We start from the raw sequence: 15,287 nt of genomic DNA on the forward strand, positions 1-15,287 counted from the left end.
TTAATTAACTGCGTCAGAAAGATTATTCCATCGCGCTCTGCGATTCCATGACGCGCGTTCTATGATGCGCGTTCTATGATTCTCCCTACTTGCGCCACATTAATTGTACGCTCAGCGGCGTCGCGGGAGTAGTTCCTCTCGCACCGCGAACACCGATATTATACAGGCCAGGCAAATGGAATAACGGAAGGCTCTAACATCAACGAGAAGTTCGTGAATTATAAGAGATTCGATATCCAGAAGTTTTGCGGTGAAACTTTAAATTAAAAGACACGAATGGAAATATAAGAATATCTTTTGCTTGACGTAACTTGGATTGGACGTTGTTGCTCTAACAGAATTATATCACTCTACATGATATGGTAAACGGAATATTTGCTATATTGAAAAAAGAATCAAGAATTGCGAAACTGATAATTCTTATAAAATATTATTCCGTGTTGCGTACAAAACTACCGTTTCTATTTTTCATTTACAGTTTCTACTTTTTCTTTCAAGCAGTCGGAGAATCCAACACGTACGTGTTCGCACCGATAAGCATCGCGAAACTCGCGGATAATTGAATCGATAACCTCCGTCGTTCTTCTGCAATAATTGCTATTGTCGGGTGACAGTTGACGCGCGATTCGGATGGGTTTTGTATCGCGCGATAACAGCAAGACAGCATGTAGTTTACGTTTCGCCCTTACTTTTTCTCGCAGTTCTGTCTTTTTCCCCTTTTCTCCTCTCTCCTTCTACCTTTTTTTGACATTGTTGCACCTTCGCTCGGCGAGCTTCTATCGAGCAGTCACTTTGTAAGATGGATCGCTCCGCGCCAACCGTTAATGGGCTTCCGGTCCGTTTCCATCGTCGGAAGTTTCCCGCTTTTTACAATTTAAGGTTGGCACACCTAGACCGATGTGCCAGACGAAAGCAATCTTATTCAGCCAGTAGATATTTAATTAAACCGCGATAGCGGGAGAGGAAAGGTCCGAGATGACCGAGTGTTACTTGCGGCGCGGTCGAGCGTTATCTCAACGTAAATTCCGGGAAACGTATTAGCATGGAAATTCGCCTAGTTTCGACGAGCGACTGGACACAAACGCGTCGTTATTAATCTTTTGACAACGTAATATAGCCGTGAACTTTCCGTCTTATTATTATTATTTAATATAGCTATATATCATATATATGTGTATATATATATATATATCGTGTTTCGTTAACTTTCTCGTATTAACGACAATATTAAAAAAATCGTTTATGACGTTTATAATCGTAAGAGAATGGCTCGAGTCGAACGACAACAATATTTCTCAGATCTCAGGACGAACGTGCGACCTCGTTTGGCCCTCGTCGTCTGGCCGCTTGTCCTTAATTTCGAATCGCGGCTTCAGCACGAAGAAAAAGGCTTCTCTAAAAGCTTCGGTCAACGGGGTCGCGAGTTCTCGAGCTTGACGAGTGAATCGCGATTGATATTCACTCGCTCGAAGCGAGTACCACTTTGCGACTTTGATCTTCCCCGGCAAGAAAGCTTACAGTAGGCTTATTTATAGATTCTCCCTGTGTTAGTCTCCCAACGACACCGCCGCCATCATTATCGAACTCTCGCTTGGCCCATTCTGAAATTCGTGCTTAATTTTCAAAACCTCGCCTCATCCCGCGGCTTATTCCCGCTTATGAAGAGCAAAGGTGGGTGGGCGAAGTGGGGGACAAAGAGGGGAGAGAGAAGAATACGCTTCGTTTTTTACCGTGCGCAGTATCCAGTCTCAAAGACTCGTCGAGGACTTTGTAGATCGCGACTGCTCACGTTCCGCGGGTTTTCGCGTCTAAATCCTTGATCCGGCGTGAAAAGAAAGCGAAGCTGTATCTCCTCCACACGCGCGCTCTTTTATCGCGTTCCGTTCGAGCGCGGCGCGAGACGAATTTTATCGGGGGAATTTCCGTGACATCGTTGAGTTATTTTTCGATACGCTATGCGCGCGCGGTTTTCTTTGTTTATACACAGCGCTCTCTTCGGATTACGTTGCCTCCCGCGACATCTAGCATGAGAGAACCCCTCTGTCAAGCTTTGTAAGACGAATCGTTCCGGGAGTTCTCGTTGCTTTCGGCGCGCGATGGATCGACCAAATATCACCGAAGAGGTTCGCCGTGTCTCGCGAAATGTAACGCACATATAGAATGCTCCGGGTAAAGTGACTCGCTTGTGTACCTCTAAAAGCACCGGGAAACGGGACAAAAATGTCGCAAAAGATGTCGCCTTCGGCCAAATAAAGTCTTGTCCAATGTCGCGGAATGCAATAAAACGCTCCGCTCTGATAATATTATCATCAAAGTATTATTTTACTTGGCGAACTTTTAACTCGCGTCTCTCTCTCTCTCTCTCTCTCTCTCTCCCTCCCCCACCTCTCCTTCTCCTTCTCTCTGTATAAAGACACTAAAAATTCAACGACGGAAAATATTGTTGACGCTAAAGAAGGAAATACGCGCATATACGAGAGCGCACGTAATACTGTATATCGTCTCGATACATTTTCAATTCTAGATCGTTTATAATGGTCAAGCATTTTGTTTCACGTAAAACGACATCGTATTCTCTCGCTTTGCCTCAAATCACAATCTTTTCCCTTCATATTTTTCGTCGATCGGACGAGTAAAATTCTGAAATTTTATCGAAAGATCAGCCAACTGAAGGAACGAGCGCGTATTTCATGGCCCGCTTCGATTCACATTCAATTGCTCGAGAAAAAAGCGCGCATTTCGCCTTTGAAACAATTTTCTTACTTCTCCGTGATAAATTATTCCGGCGTAATGGGAGCGTTAACATGATGGCCGACCCCGCGTAGAAGACACGATGACGATGCCAGATGCAGGAGAGCAGGCAGCACGAAATCGTTTCTCCATTATTGCGCGAGACACCAGTGTCCGCGACAGACGCGTGTACATACTGCAGAAATTTCTTGCCGCGGTGACACGTGTTCCGTATTCCTTGCGGCGTCTCGATCGAGTAAATTACGGCAAAACTTCCGGCAAGTTCAGCCGCGCGACCGCCCTCCTCCCTCCGGAGGAGGAGGAGGAACTCATCGAATCGTAGTAAACGTAAAATGGAAAGTCGCGCGTCGAAGTACAACGTTCGCATGGCAGATTAAATCGTCGCGTCATCCGCGACGAGCGAGAGCGGCTCATCGCGACCGCGACGAAACTTTGACGTCGTCGTTTCGCAGCCGCGCGCGTCGCGTATGTTGCACCCTCGTGGATTTATTTATCACATTTCTCATTGATCTCAGATATGCTCCCGTAGCTTCTCGACCATCAATCGCTTTACGCGAGGTTGGATTCAACAGCGACGAGCGACTCGCGTCTCGAATGCAAGGCATCCTTCCGGTTCCCGAATGCAAACAAGTCACCCTCCGTCGATATACCGTTACGATATTATTAATATCGCAACGGGTCGCGCGAGACGAACGTTACACAAAGCGCGCACTACGTGCGAATTCACTCGCGTGAACTACAATTCAGCCGGCTCTCGAAACGTGGTCCTTTTGTTGAATTATTATTCATATCATCAATCAGTTGTCGCGCGTGCCCTCCCTCCCTCCCTCCCTCTCTCTCTCTCTCTCCCCCCTTCTCCCTCGCTAAAAATCAGTCGGGCGCGAAGAGCTAAAATAAATTTCGGATCCCGGCTGGAAAATCTCTCGCGACCGTTAATGCACATCCGGTCGTACAGGGAATATAAAATATGTCACGAAGGTACGAAATGTTCCTCGAGGTAACGTCGCTCATCCACGCGCGCTCTCCTCGCCATTACTGCGGAAAATACCAGCGATGAGTGTAATTGGATTTCCCGCGGAATGCGTATAATTGAATGCAGCCAATTTGGATATTCCTGGGTCTCTCTGCGTAACTTTTTCCCCTCTGACTGGAAATCGCATTAATGACGGTCGGAGGTTTTCGCAGCGACGTCGGAAACGACGTCGACGATGGAGAATGACTTGGTCGCCGCTCGACGGAAGCCGAGAGTTGATTCGATCGCCGGCGGGCTCTCTTTCGCCTAGCGCGGATCAAATTTCGATTTTAATCGTGTATTCAGCTGAGTGAAAAGTAGGACGAGCCGGGGCGAGCGACATGCAACTGCCGGGCGAGCTCTCGGACGGACGGCTCGCGGCGGCGGCGGCGACGATATTTCATCCGTCGAATGTTTTATTCAGGCGCGCGTTGTATGCTAAAAGTCGACAGCTAATTATTTCCGTAGCTTTCCTCGGCTCTTTCGAGAACCCCCCCCGCTCCCTGGCCGCGGTAAGAGGGGCGGCGCCCGTCGACGGCATCGACGGCAGCCGCTTGAGCGTCGAAGTCGTAAGGAAGATATTAGGCAACGGCCCCCCAACCGGGGCCGAGATTTATGACTGGAATACCTCGACACGCGAGCGACGGTCACGTCGGCCGGGGTCACGAGGAAATGCAGAGGCTGGCGTTAGCCCAAATTGCCGGATATCGGGGAGACAGCGTTTTCGTTGTTATTTATCGGAAAGCGCGCCAGCGCCAAGATCGAATTTAACGTTTCGCCACGGACGGACGAATTGACAGACACGCGTGCCTTGAATGCGTCTCGCGAGATGTCGCCGCGTCGACCTCTATTTACCTCTAATTATTTACCTCTAAAGGTCATTCTGCGATACGTGTCGTAAGTTGTGTAAGTCGTGAGAATTGCGGCGAATCACAGTCGATTGTTACAAAAATAATCGGCTATAATTAGTCAGTTCTTACGGCTTATAACTTACGACCGTATTGTATCGGGTTGGCGACTAAGTGATTGCGGATTTTGTCGACAAATGGATTTTACACTTTCTTTTGTTTCGTTAACGTGTTCAAAGTACCTAACCTATATTTTTTTCTTATTGTTTGGACTTCTACCTTTCATTTAGTACAAAAATTATATCGATTAGTTGTTTAGTTTTGTTTTTATCCCAATTTAAAAATGGAAGAGCAAGACGTGCACTTGAGACATACTTTATTGTATTATTTCCGAAAAGGCAAGAACGCATCGCAAGCACACAAGAAGTTATGTGCCGTATATGGGAATGGAGCCTTGAAAGAAAAGCAGTGTCAAAATTGGTTTGCCAGATTTCGTTCTGGTGATTTTTCATTGAAAAATGCTCGACGATCTGGCCGTCCAGTTGAAGTCGATGAGACCCATCGATATCAAGGCCATTATCGATTCAGATCGTCATAGCACAACACGTGATATTGCAGAGAAGCTCAATGTATCGCATACATGCGTTGAAAAAAATTTAAAAAAGCAAATTAAAAATTTTGAATTTTCATTCTTATTTAAAATCCGCAATCACTTAGTAGTTGCCAACCCAATAGAATGACCTTTACGCGTTCCACTACGGTGTTCCGTCCCGCGACTAGAGAGCCTCATAGGAAGAGAGTGGCAAACTCATCATCACGTGACCAGCAGAATATCGATTAGCAAGACGACAAGTTGGTTTTACAGTCTAGGCATTTTACACTACGTACAAGACACAAGATTATGTAAATAATATACATTACGATTCTTATTCTATCGTCGAATCGAAGCGACAAATATTCTTTCGCAATTAATACTTATTACTTACGGATATCTGATTCTTATTGCTGTTATTAATTCGTAGACGAATATCTCGTCTTAACCTCCTCTATAATGATTGACAGATGTACGTCAGACTGCTTTAAAAACTCACCGAGAAAAACCAAGCTGTCGTCTTGCTATATCGATGTTGTGATTGGTCAAGAAGGCTTTGTGCCTCCATCGAGTCAACGGAGACCTGGTCACGTGATGACTTTCTTCCTACGAGGCTCTCTACCCGCGACACTCGGAGTATCATCCTCGCGTGCAGGGTGCATTCCCCTTGCTTTCGCCTCGCGCTTCCGCCTCGCGCTTCCGCCGCACTTCGCGACTCGTCTGGGCGCGTTTTTTTGGTCCGCAGGTCGCCGCATTCAGCGAACGTCGGGTTTCGCTGGAGTGTCGGGTCGAGCGCTGTGTAAGGAGTACCTGTTTCGGTGTAACCCTCCGAAGCAAACGCCCCGAAGATACGCGCGTTCATTTCGCCGGGTTTCCCCGGGTGAAACTGTGTTTCTTTCTTTTAAGTGGCTTTGAATTATCTCCAACGCGATGGAAATCGCTTTGCTCGTCTTAAAGATCTCCGTCGGCGCCGATCGACCCGGTATCGCGGCCCGTTCGAAGAAGCGGCTAGAGCGTCCTCGAAGCGTCCTCGAGCGACGTTATCGAGCAAGGAAATAACGCCACACGATGCCGCCCCTCCCCTCTTCAGAGTCAAACGATTTCCACGCGAGTCCGAGAGATAAGATCTATTGTTCCGTCTGTAAAATTGGAAAAGTTATTCAACGACGGCTCTGGTCTGAGAACGCCAGCGCTATCGGGAAGACGCGCTCGTGTTTGCCGTGAAAGGTCGCAACATTAACATTCGAATTAACCTTCGAAACGCGAATGTCCAGAAATGACCTGTTTGTAATCTCTCTCGTGAAAAGAATTCTCGAGTTTAAATAACGATGCACTTTATTCCTCGAACGAGAGTAAAAGAAACAGATGAACATCTCCGCATCCTTTTGCGCTAATGCAAGTTTTTTTTCTCCCTTCGAGAAACTTGTCGCTTCGATCGCCCCGCTGGAGATACGTAGCTTCCGGCCGAGTAAATCGGCAATAATTGTAACGTCGAGGGCGCGGCCGCGCGTGTTCGGTGGATCGTGCGAAGAAAGAAACGCGTCCTGGCCACCGCGCGATAGTTCTCGTCTGGCGCAGATTAGTTCAGGCGAGCGGCATTACGTGTTACGCGCCCGAGTATACATAATAAACCGCGGCTTTGGTGCAGCTGCCCAGGGGCGAGTGTTTCGCAGCAGATAAGTCACGAGGGCGGAAGGCGGAAGGCGAGGCTGGATTTCGGCAGCGGGCGGCGACGGAGAGGAGCGATTACGTCGTTTTCACGAAGAAACCGGGGGCGGTGTCGGGGTCGGAGCGCGCGCAGTCTCTCCGCCAAATTGCAACGCGGAGTGCAGAGCGCCCGCGTCTAATCGCGATGCGTCTCTCGCGCTGCCACTGCCATCGATCGCGAGCGCGAGCACTCCGTTCGCCGTTCAGTTCGAGAAGACGCGCTCCGCCAAGCTAATTCGTAGCGTCGGCTTCAGCGCGAGAGCTCGCGTCGACTTGTGAAATTTCCGAGTCGAGTGTTCCGACGATTCGCGATCGCCGTGAATGTTTGAGTCGGCAGATCTTTCGCTCATCAGCGAGACAAGCGGCAGTGCCATTTTTTTTTTTTTCTTTGCGCGATACAACGGCCACACGCGCTAAATATGAATGAAGAGTCACACACGCGACACGACAATTAACGATACTCCGACACGCTATTCGCCGTCGCTCTAGCCTGACAGAATTAACAAGCGGCACTTCCCGCCATCCCGTTCAACACCCGTCGAATACGCTTCTGTGCGCAAGACGATGCATTGTTTTGGCCCCCTCCGTCCCCCCACGTAGACCCCGTCAAAGGAACTACGAGACCGCGTACACCCTTTGTCGGTAATAGCTGCAATCAGCTTCGCGCCGTTGACTGAAACATCTTTCCAGAATGCAGCCGCGCGTTGCGACCTACGCAGCACATCACGCATGACTGCAATTAGCGGCGGCGGGCGCGGGAAGAAAGAGCTCTGGACGAAATTAAAACGAACCCGAACCCGCGCTTGAAAACGAGTCCGCTCGTTCGTCGCGAGATTTTCGCGCTCGCGCTGTCCTAATACGCGTTTTCAAATCGGCATTGTTATCGAGCGCCGACGCGATTACGAGCTTGCGGCTTTCGCAAATCTCTCTCTCTCTCTCTCTCTCTCTCTCTCTCTCTCTCTCTCTCTCTCTCTCTCTCTCTCTCTCTTTCCATCGACATATTTTTCCTCGTATTGTTCGGTAATTATGCGATTACACGTAATTACCCATTATTCGTAAATTATGTATGTGCTTATTACGTGCCTTCGTTTCCATTGCTTAATGAATTTGACATCTCATTATTGTCGTACCTTTATATGCCATTAGCATCATCAGAACGCAATATTCATAACGTAATTCACGTAATTCGTCTATAATTGCGCTTGAGAACATTATATTATAAACGCATTATGGAGACGATATCCAGTGAAGACAAAATTACGGTTGTGCTATTTTCGTTTTTCATCCGGAATGACGACACGTGCTTAATTCCGCCGCATCCTGGTCGCGCGATACTTCGCAGTCGCAATTTATAAAATTTGCAATTTGTAACAAATAGCTGTGTTGCAAGATTCGGAGAATATGTAAAAAAAATTCGCAATTTGTACGGTCGCAACGTACCCGAGACTCTCGTTCAGGCGCGTTGCTTCGCGACGCGCGCGCACGGTAAGAATTACGACGACGGCGACGCGACATTTGCATGGAAGATTACGACTATCTTAAACGTCCTCGTGCGGGGAAACGCACACCTCACGCGGTGTGCGGGATTAGCATGAAAAGCGGCACCCGCCTAATCTAATGCATTTCACGGAGAACTCGCATGTCGAATGCGTTGCTATGCCGGAGGATAGGGGCTGCTGCTCGACGATGCATGCGCGCTCGCCCGCCCGCGTGTATACATATGCAGGTGGATGCAGGTGTATGTGTGTGTGTGTGTGTGCGCAGGCCGTAACGGCGGGAAGTCTCTGACGCGCGCGGCGTACAACAGAAGGAACTCCTTTGTATGCGAAATTAACCGCGAACAGCTCGAGTATTTAACCATTTGGGCTAGAAAGCGAAACTTCTCGGTAGCGTCGATTCTACGTATCGCGCACCGCGGAATTCGCACTCGAACATCCCACCAGCGCATCTCTACGCGCGTCTCACCGCCCGATGCGCGCACGATGATCGTCGCAAGTCTCAATCGCCAGGTGGTTGAGATGAGAGCGCAGCTCAGCGGTCACGAGTCAAGTTTTCCCAGCTGCCCGGATCTTGGCTCCGGATATTTTCCTACATTTAAACATTTTTATTACTTTCAGAATAATTAAAAAAAAGTTTGGCGATGAAGGATGCTTATGCCTCCAGTCAGCTTCAAGTCAGTTTCAGTATGTATATATGTATAGCTGGGGAGATCACGCTCGACAAGATTTCCGATTCGCGTTTGTCCTGAGAAGTTTCCCCGAAACTTCTCAGGACGCGAAAGCGCGATAACGATTCCGCGGCGGCGGAAATTCACGATGAAGCGAGGATTAGAGGAATTTTTGTGAAGATTGCTTGGCATTGGACGGATTTTTTTAGCGCGAATACGTGTCCCAGCCGAAGGGGAGAAAAATTCTTCTCCAATTACTCCGCAGAGCCCCGGAAGGGAGTTTGCACCTAATAAAGAGCGCGGAGAAAGTGAATAGGGAGGAACGCGGAGTTTGGGCTTTGCGGGAAAAGGAGGGGAGAGAATGGGGAGTGTGCAAACTCGTAAAACAAGGGCAAGTCGCTCTGTGTTCCAAGCTCGAACAACGCGCCCCGTGTAAGACAACTTTTACACATCGAGCATGTTGCAACAGACATGTTATACTTTTTTATCATTTTGATAATTAACGATACTTACCATTTACTTCGTCGGACATTCATCATTAGCGTCCACGCGGCCAGAGAAAAAAATCGAAAGAGAGAAGTTGCCGGCTAAGGAGTTTCGAATTTTCCGCAGAATCATCACGACCTTTCACCTCATCGCGTCGATTCTTTCATCGAACGTCGAAGACGAGACGTCTCTTAATCGAGAGCGAGACCGAGGCGTGAGGGCGAACCAAACGAGCAGAAAGTTCAGCACGTGTAAGACGCGGGAACAAAAAATCTATCAAACCGCAAATCGCGCGCGAAGTTTCTCCGGGCGAATCTTCGTTGTTAATTGCAAAAAGGCGTGACACGAAAGCGGAGCCTATTTCGGCATGAGTGAGCAGTGAATTAAGTCCGCCGGTGAGCGAACGCGGAAAAGGCGGGTCCTCTCTCTCCCTCTCTCTAACACAGTCGGGAAGGATTAAATCGTAGCGCGGAAGGATGTGTCCCAGCTTCTAGATACAATGCGTAAGAGCAAGTCAAGTGGATAATCTCAATTTATGGAGAGGCAGGAGGGAGGAGCGAACGCGCGCGAACGCTCGATCTCGTGTTTTCATTTCCGTAAGATGTCATATCTCTCGCGAATCAGAAATGCTGAGAGATTGCGCCGTGGAATATTGATACTGTCTTCTCAAGAGAGTCCGGTGAGTTATCTGCAGTATAGAATATCCCGCGCATATCGAATAGTAATGCAATATCTCTTCGACAGACAATGTCGATAAAATTGATTTCATTAAAGGTTATATTTATAAATCGTCCGTTCGCGCTCGTAATGCGCACCGCGAAGCCTCTACTTTTGCCTTTTTAACGCGACGCGTTAGAGTGAGAGATGTGTGCTTAATAAATTCTCCAAATTGGACTAATCAACATCCGCATATTGAAACATGTGAAATCCCCCAAAATGATGCACAGTCGGTTCGCGCTGTGCGTCCGATTTTCTGTCGCCGAATTCTCGAATTGATCAACGTTCGTTCGTATACTCCGCCTCGCTGCATTCGCGTCGATGATATTCGCCAGAGGCGCGTTTAGAATTTTATACAGGCGAGAAACACGTGCGACTATACATGTGGCATACAAGTCGCACGTGTTGTTTCTTTCAGTTTCTTCTTCTAACTGTTCTCACTCTTTCTTTCTCTAAAAGTGTATTGTTTTCATTACTGTTTAACGCGTGCGAAAGGGAACACAATCAGGCGTAAATTCCAAATAGGAGTTCCCATTCGTTGCATTACTCCTAATTAGTTTCATCAGTTTGGGGAACTCAGACACGACATTTCCCAATCGAGCCGGAAGAAATGAAAACTCTTTCTTACGAGGAGTAATAAAAAAAAAAGAGGAGAAGACTTTCCCGCTGTTTGAGTTCGCGCTATTTAAATGTTCGAGTTATTTTCAGAAATATATTACTCGGATAACGGCGACCGACTGTATTGAAATATAATTACCAGCGGAAAGTATTTGAGAAATTTAGCATGTCCTTTAATTTGCGAGCTCCAATCAGCCCGTTAATTTACCACACATTTGTTAAATTGAATTATGTATATTCGGTTTATAATTACATACGTTCGTGCGTATGCACATGGCAAATTAATATTATATATACGTACACACATTTAGTTTACACATGCGTAACAACAAAATTTATACACATGACCTATATGATCCTGAAATTATGTTCTTTAATTGTCGTGCTAATTTTAAGCGACTAATGCCTCCGCTCTTTATCCGAACTGCCACCGTTCCCGTCATTTTTCCAACTGTCGACGGAATTAGTGACCTCGAAGCTCATTCTGCTTCCTTGGTCGGCAATTACGTGCACAACGATCGTGGGGGAAGTTTCCGTTAAGGGAAATGGGTATTCTCTCAGGACTATCCCCGCGTTGATAATAGGACTTTTCAATGGAATCCTTAATGATTGTTCCTCGTTATTCCGATCCGTTTCATCCTCCCTCTCTCTCTCTCTCTCTCTCTCTCTCTCCTCCCCCCCCCTCTCCCTCTCTCTCTTCCTTTTTCGATTTTGTCTCTGTTGGAAATTTCTTTCACTTTCATCCTTACAATAAGTCATATCAGTACCAGAATGTTTCTTTAATATCGAGCTTTATAGGTCAATTTGATTGGATTTTTGTTTAATTCCACGAGATTGCCGTTTAAGAGATAAAATTTGCGTGATTCCGAAAATTGCGTTGATTCGTCAGATTTCGTTTCTAGAGATACACGCCGTGAAACATTATTCTGTGTAACCAACTTTCAATGCAATAAACTCAGATTTAAAGTCCCGACGAAATTCGTTGTAAGATTCGTCTATGATTTATTCATCAATGCACGACGCGTTTTCGAAGGACGACTCCCTCCCTCGCTCTTTGTGGACTCAATATTACGCCCGAGTGCGAGTTCTCGCGCACCCATCGAAGTTGAAAGTTCTTCCCTTTAATGTTACAATCGTACCCGAACGCGAGTATCCCGCTATTGTGCTAAGAAAGGCGGTGAACAGACGCCGAAGAATTTCGATTCTACTCATCGCGTTGTGCTTACGTCGTGAGCTTTTTACAATATCTCACTTTTATGAATAAGAATGCAGCCCACGCGAAGCATATCTTCCAGGGCGATGGAACTTACTCCGGAGGCTTGTGGAGAGAGAGTTCACCTAAACCCTTTTAAAACTTCAAGACCTGCGCTCTCGCGCACCCTCTTCTCCACTTGTCCCTCCTTTCCCCTCTTCTGAAAATCCCTAGCGAAACTTAAATTCAAATCTCGGCGATACCGCGCCATGCTCGCTCTCTCTCTCTCTCTCTCTCTCTCTCTCTCTCTCTCTCTCTCTCTCTCTCTCTCTCGACGCGGCTTAGCTCCTCTTAAATTTCCAGATAGCGGGGCTAAACCAGGCCCGAACGCATGTATATGAGCATCCGCTCTCATTACAGGTTTGCAGACTACATGTTGAATGTATTGCGATTTAGAGGACATCGTACGATTGCGCAATCGTTGCAGCAACCCGACAAGAGCAATAATCTTAATTGAATCTTATTATGACCGTATATATACGTATATATTGGGTTTTGCCCATATCAATATGTTGTACATTACAGAGAGATAAAAGTCTATTACGGAACATTCTGCGAGACATGTGTTCGGTTTGATGTTATTTTCCATCTGCAGCGAGTTTTTTACTTTTTAGCGACTCGTGTTTGTTTATCTTCGCAGAAAGTGCTGAAAATTGCTTTGTAGGCGTAATGCTTTGTATTTCGATCATCCTGATTCCTTCGACGTACTGGAACACTATTCTGATTTGCTGAAGATCTCGATGGTAGAGAATCGAGTGAAGTAAATTATAGTACCTTAGTATCTTCCGAAAGGAATTACTGTTACAACACGAAACTCGCTGGAACTCGGAAATAGGATCAAATCGGATATATGTTTCCAAGAACTTGTTCTGCCGTTTCCAAATGCTGGATCCATCCACATGGCATATATTCAAGTTAATATTATACATGAATGTATGGATATATCGTGTTACATCCCACATATATAATAATATGATATAACATTAATAAATATTTAAATATTTTTGTTATCGTCAGAAACTCTCTTTTATTTATCGTAGTGGAGAAATGTGGAGAATATGTCCGTCATGACAAAGCGTGAGAAATTAACGTAAAACTTCCAAAACCAGATTTTGCAAAAGGAAAAAGACGATTTCTCGAGTCGGTGGAAAAATCTGTGACTGAAAACTTGAAATATCTTGCACGAGCGGATTTTATATCTTCAGCACTGAGTAGACGACGTCCGCGACGTCGGAATAGGAAAATCTTAATCGGACGTCAGAAGGGAGCCGAATACGTCGACTCCTTTCTATATACATATATATATATATATATATCGGTATATCGATACCGCCGAGCACGCGTGCCGCGGCGTAATGCATGGGAGACACGCTCGGCGGCAATAAGATAAGTTCGGCGAGCTGTTTTCCAAGTGGGTTTTCTTGTTCCACTCCCGATATCTCACATATGTGAGCGCAAAAGCTCGCGCGCGCGCGCGCGCATACCGAGTATACGTGGCATGATTTAATCGTGCGCATGACTTCGCGCTATACCTATACGTAGCCACGAAAACATTGCGGGAAATATATTTAATCGCAACAAACGGGAACACTCGCGCGACAGCGGCGTCTGAATTACGAATCGCGCCTCTCGTTTATCGTCTCTACGAGCATTTTTTATCTCGCGGAATGTTTATTCGTACCGTTATATAGAAATACTCGAGGACGTTTCTTTATGAAGTTTCCCCATGAAAATTTGTAACATGTATCTTTACTCTAAAACAACAATTACTTTATTATCCATATATAATCTATATTATTAAAAAATATACATATATAAAATTTCTTTTTTCTTAGCACACTGACAATATTTTCGTGCTCATCAGTAACGCTAATTCAAATACATACATATGCAAGACATTTTCATTTCACACGATTCTATCCGCGATGACTAAGTGCCGTATTAATAAGTCAAATACGATGCGGATTGCAAACCATAGATCCGCGCAATCTGTAGCATTCGAATCTGGGAACACCAGGCGGCTTAGACCCATACATCTACGCTGCCAATCAATTGCTGTCGATGGCTGCTGTATCGACAGTTTTGCGATATATGCGTTATCGCGGCAGTTTCGGATAAATCACCAGATATTAAATAAAAATGCTCCAGTTGTAAACAAAGATTGGCGACTTTTGCCGGACATGGAGGTAACTTTTTTCCCCGTATAAAACTATTCGAGTATTTCTATATCGAGACTACGAAATAGACTTTGATCTCCACTTTGGAGAGAATAACGCGATAGTACTCTGCGCTCTGAATGTAATTTATATCGTGTCCTGATAAACTTTCGTCTACCACAGATCAATTGACACCATAACCTCTCGTTGGCACCACGTATCATCAAAATTATAAGGATCCGCGAGACGCGTAGAATTCCTGCACATGATTAGTCGGCGTTTAGATTATTTTCTACGATCGCTCCGACGGCGCGAGAGAATTGTCTCTCTGAGAATTGTCTTGGATCCAAAATAATTAGTCCTGACGCTTATTTCCTCCCAGATAGCGGAAGCGGCTCGAGCAAAAGTCTTAGGAGACGGAAGTGGATTCATACGACGGCTGAAAGCAGCACTCTCCTCGCTTTTGTGCGGCCGAGTCCTTGGCCGGAGCACGATTTCAGCGTCGTCCTGACCACGGTAACGCGTTCGTTTGCCGCAGCATCATTTTTCATCCGTCGCCTCTCATCTGAAGTCCCGACTATGATTTATCGCGCCGCCGCATCGTCGAAAAACTTGCTAATGCGTGCCGCGCAGCGGGATGAAGATGCACTGCCGTTTCCGCCGGGAGAATCCCGCAAGTATCGACAGGATATTCGCGGAGCGCGTTAGTGGAAATTAATCTCGGCCTCGGCGGCCGCCCGCGCTTTCTTCGCGTCGCAGAAGTCGGGGGGAATTTTTCAGCGAAGAATAATATTTAATCTATCGCTTCGATATTGACTCTTTACGCGGGATGATCTTGTCCCGGAGCCTTGATTATTTAACATGGAAACATGTTGAATGAGCCCCGCAGTTGAGCCGAAATGGAACTCGTTTCCCAACTGTTTCGACAAAGACGAAATACCCGGCTTCTCATGGGCGCGTCTATAGTTTAAGAAATTAAAG

General features: G+C 46.4%; 1 protein-coding gene across 1 annotated transcript in view; it reads right to left on the reverse strand.

The window, feature by feature from the left end:
- The window catches only part of LOC105186939 (uncharacterized), a 297,091-nt gene that overhangs the window by 185,867 nt on the left and 95,937 nt on the right, over window positions 1-15,287 (reverse strand). The window lies entirely within an intron of this gene.

Source organism: Harpegnathos saltator, unplaced genomic scaffold (genome assembly GCF_003227715.2).
Source record: "Harpegnathos saltator strain DR-91 unplaced genomic scaffold, Hsal_v8.6 scaffold86, whole genome shotgun sequence".
In the NCBI taxonomy this organism is placed as follows: domain Eukaryota; kingdom Metazoa; phylum Arthropoda; class Insecta; order Hymenoptera; family Formicidae; genus Harpegnathos; species Harpegnathos saltator.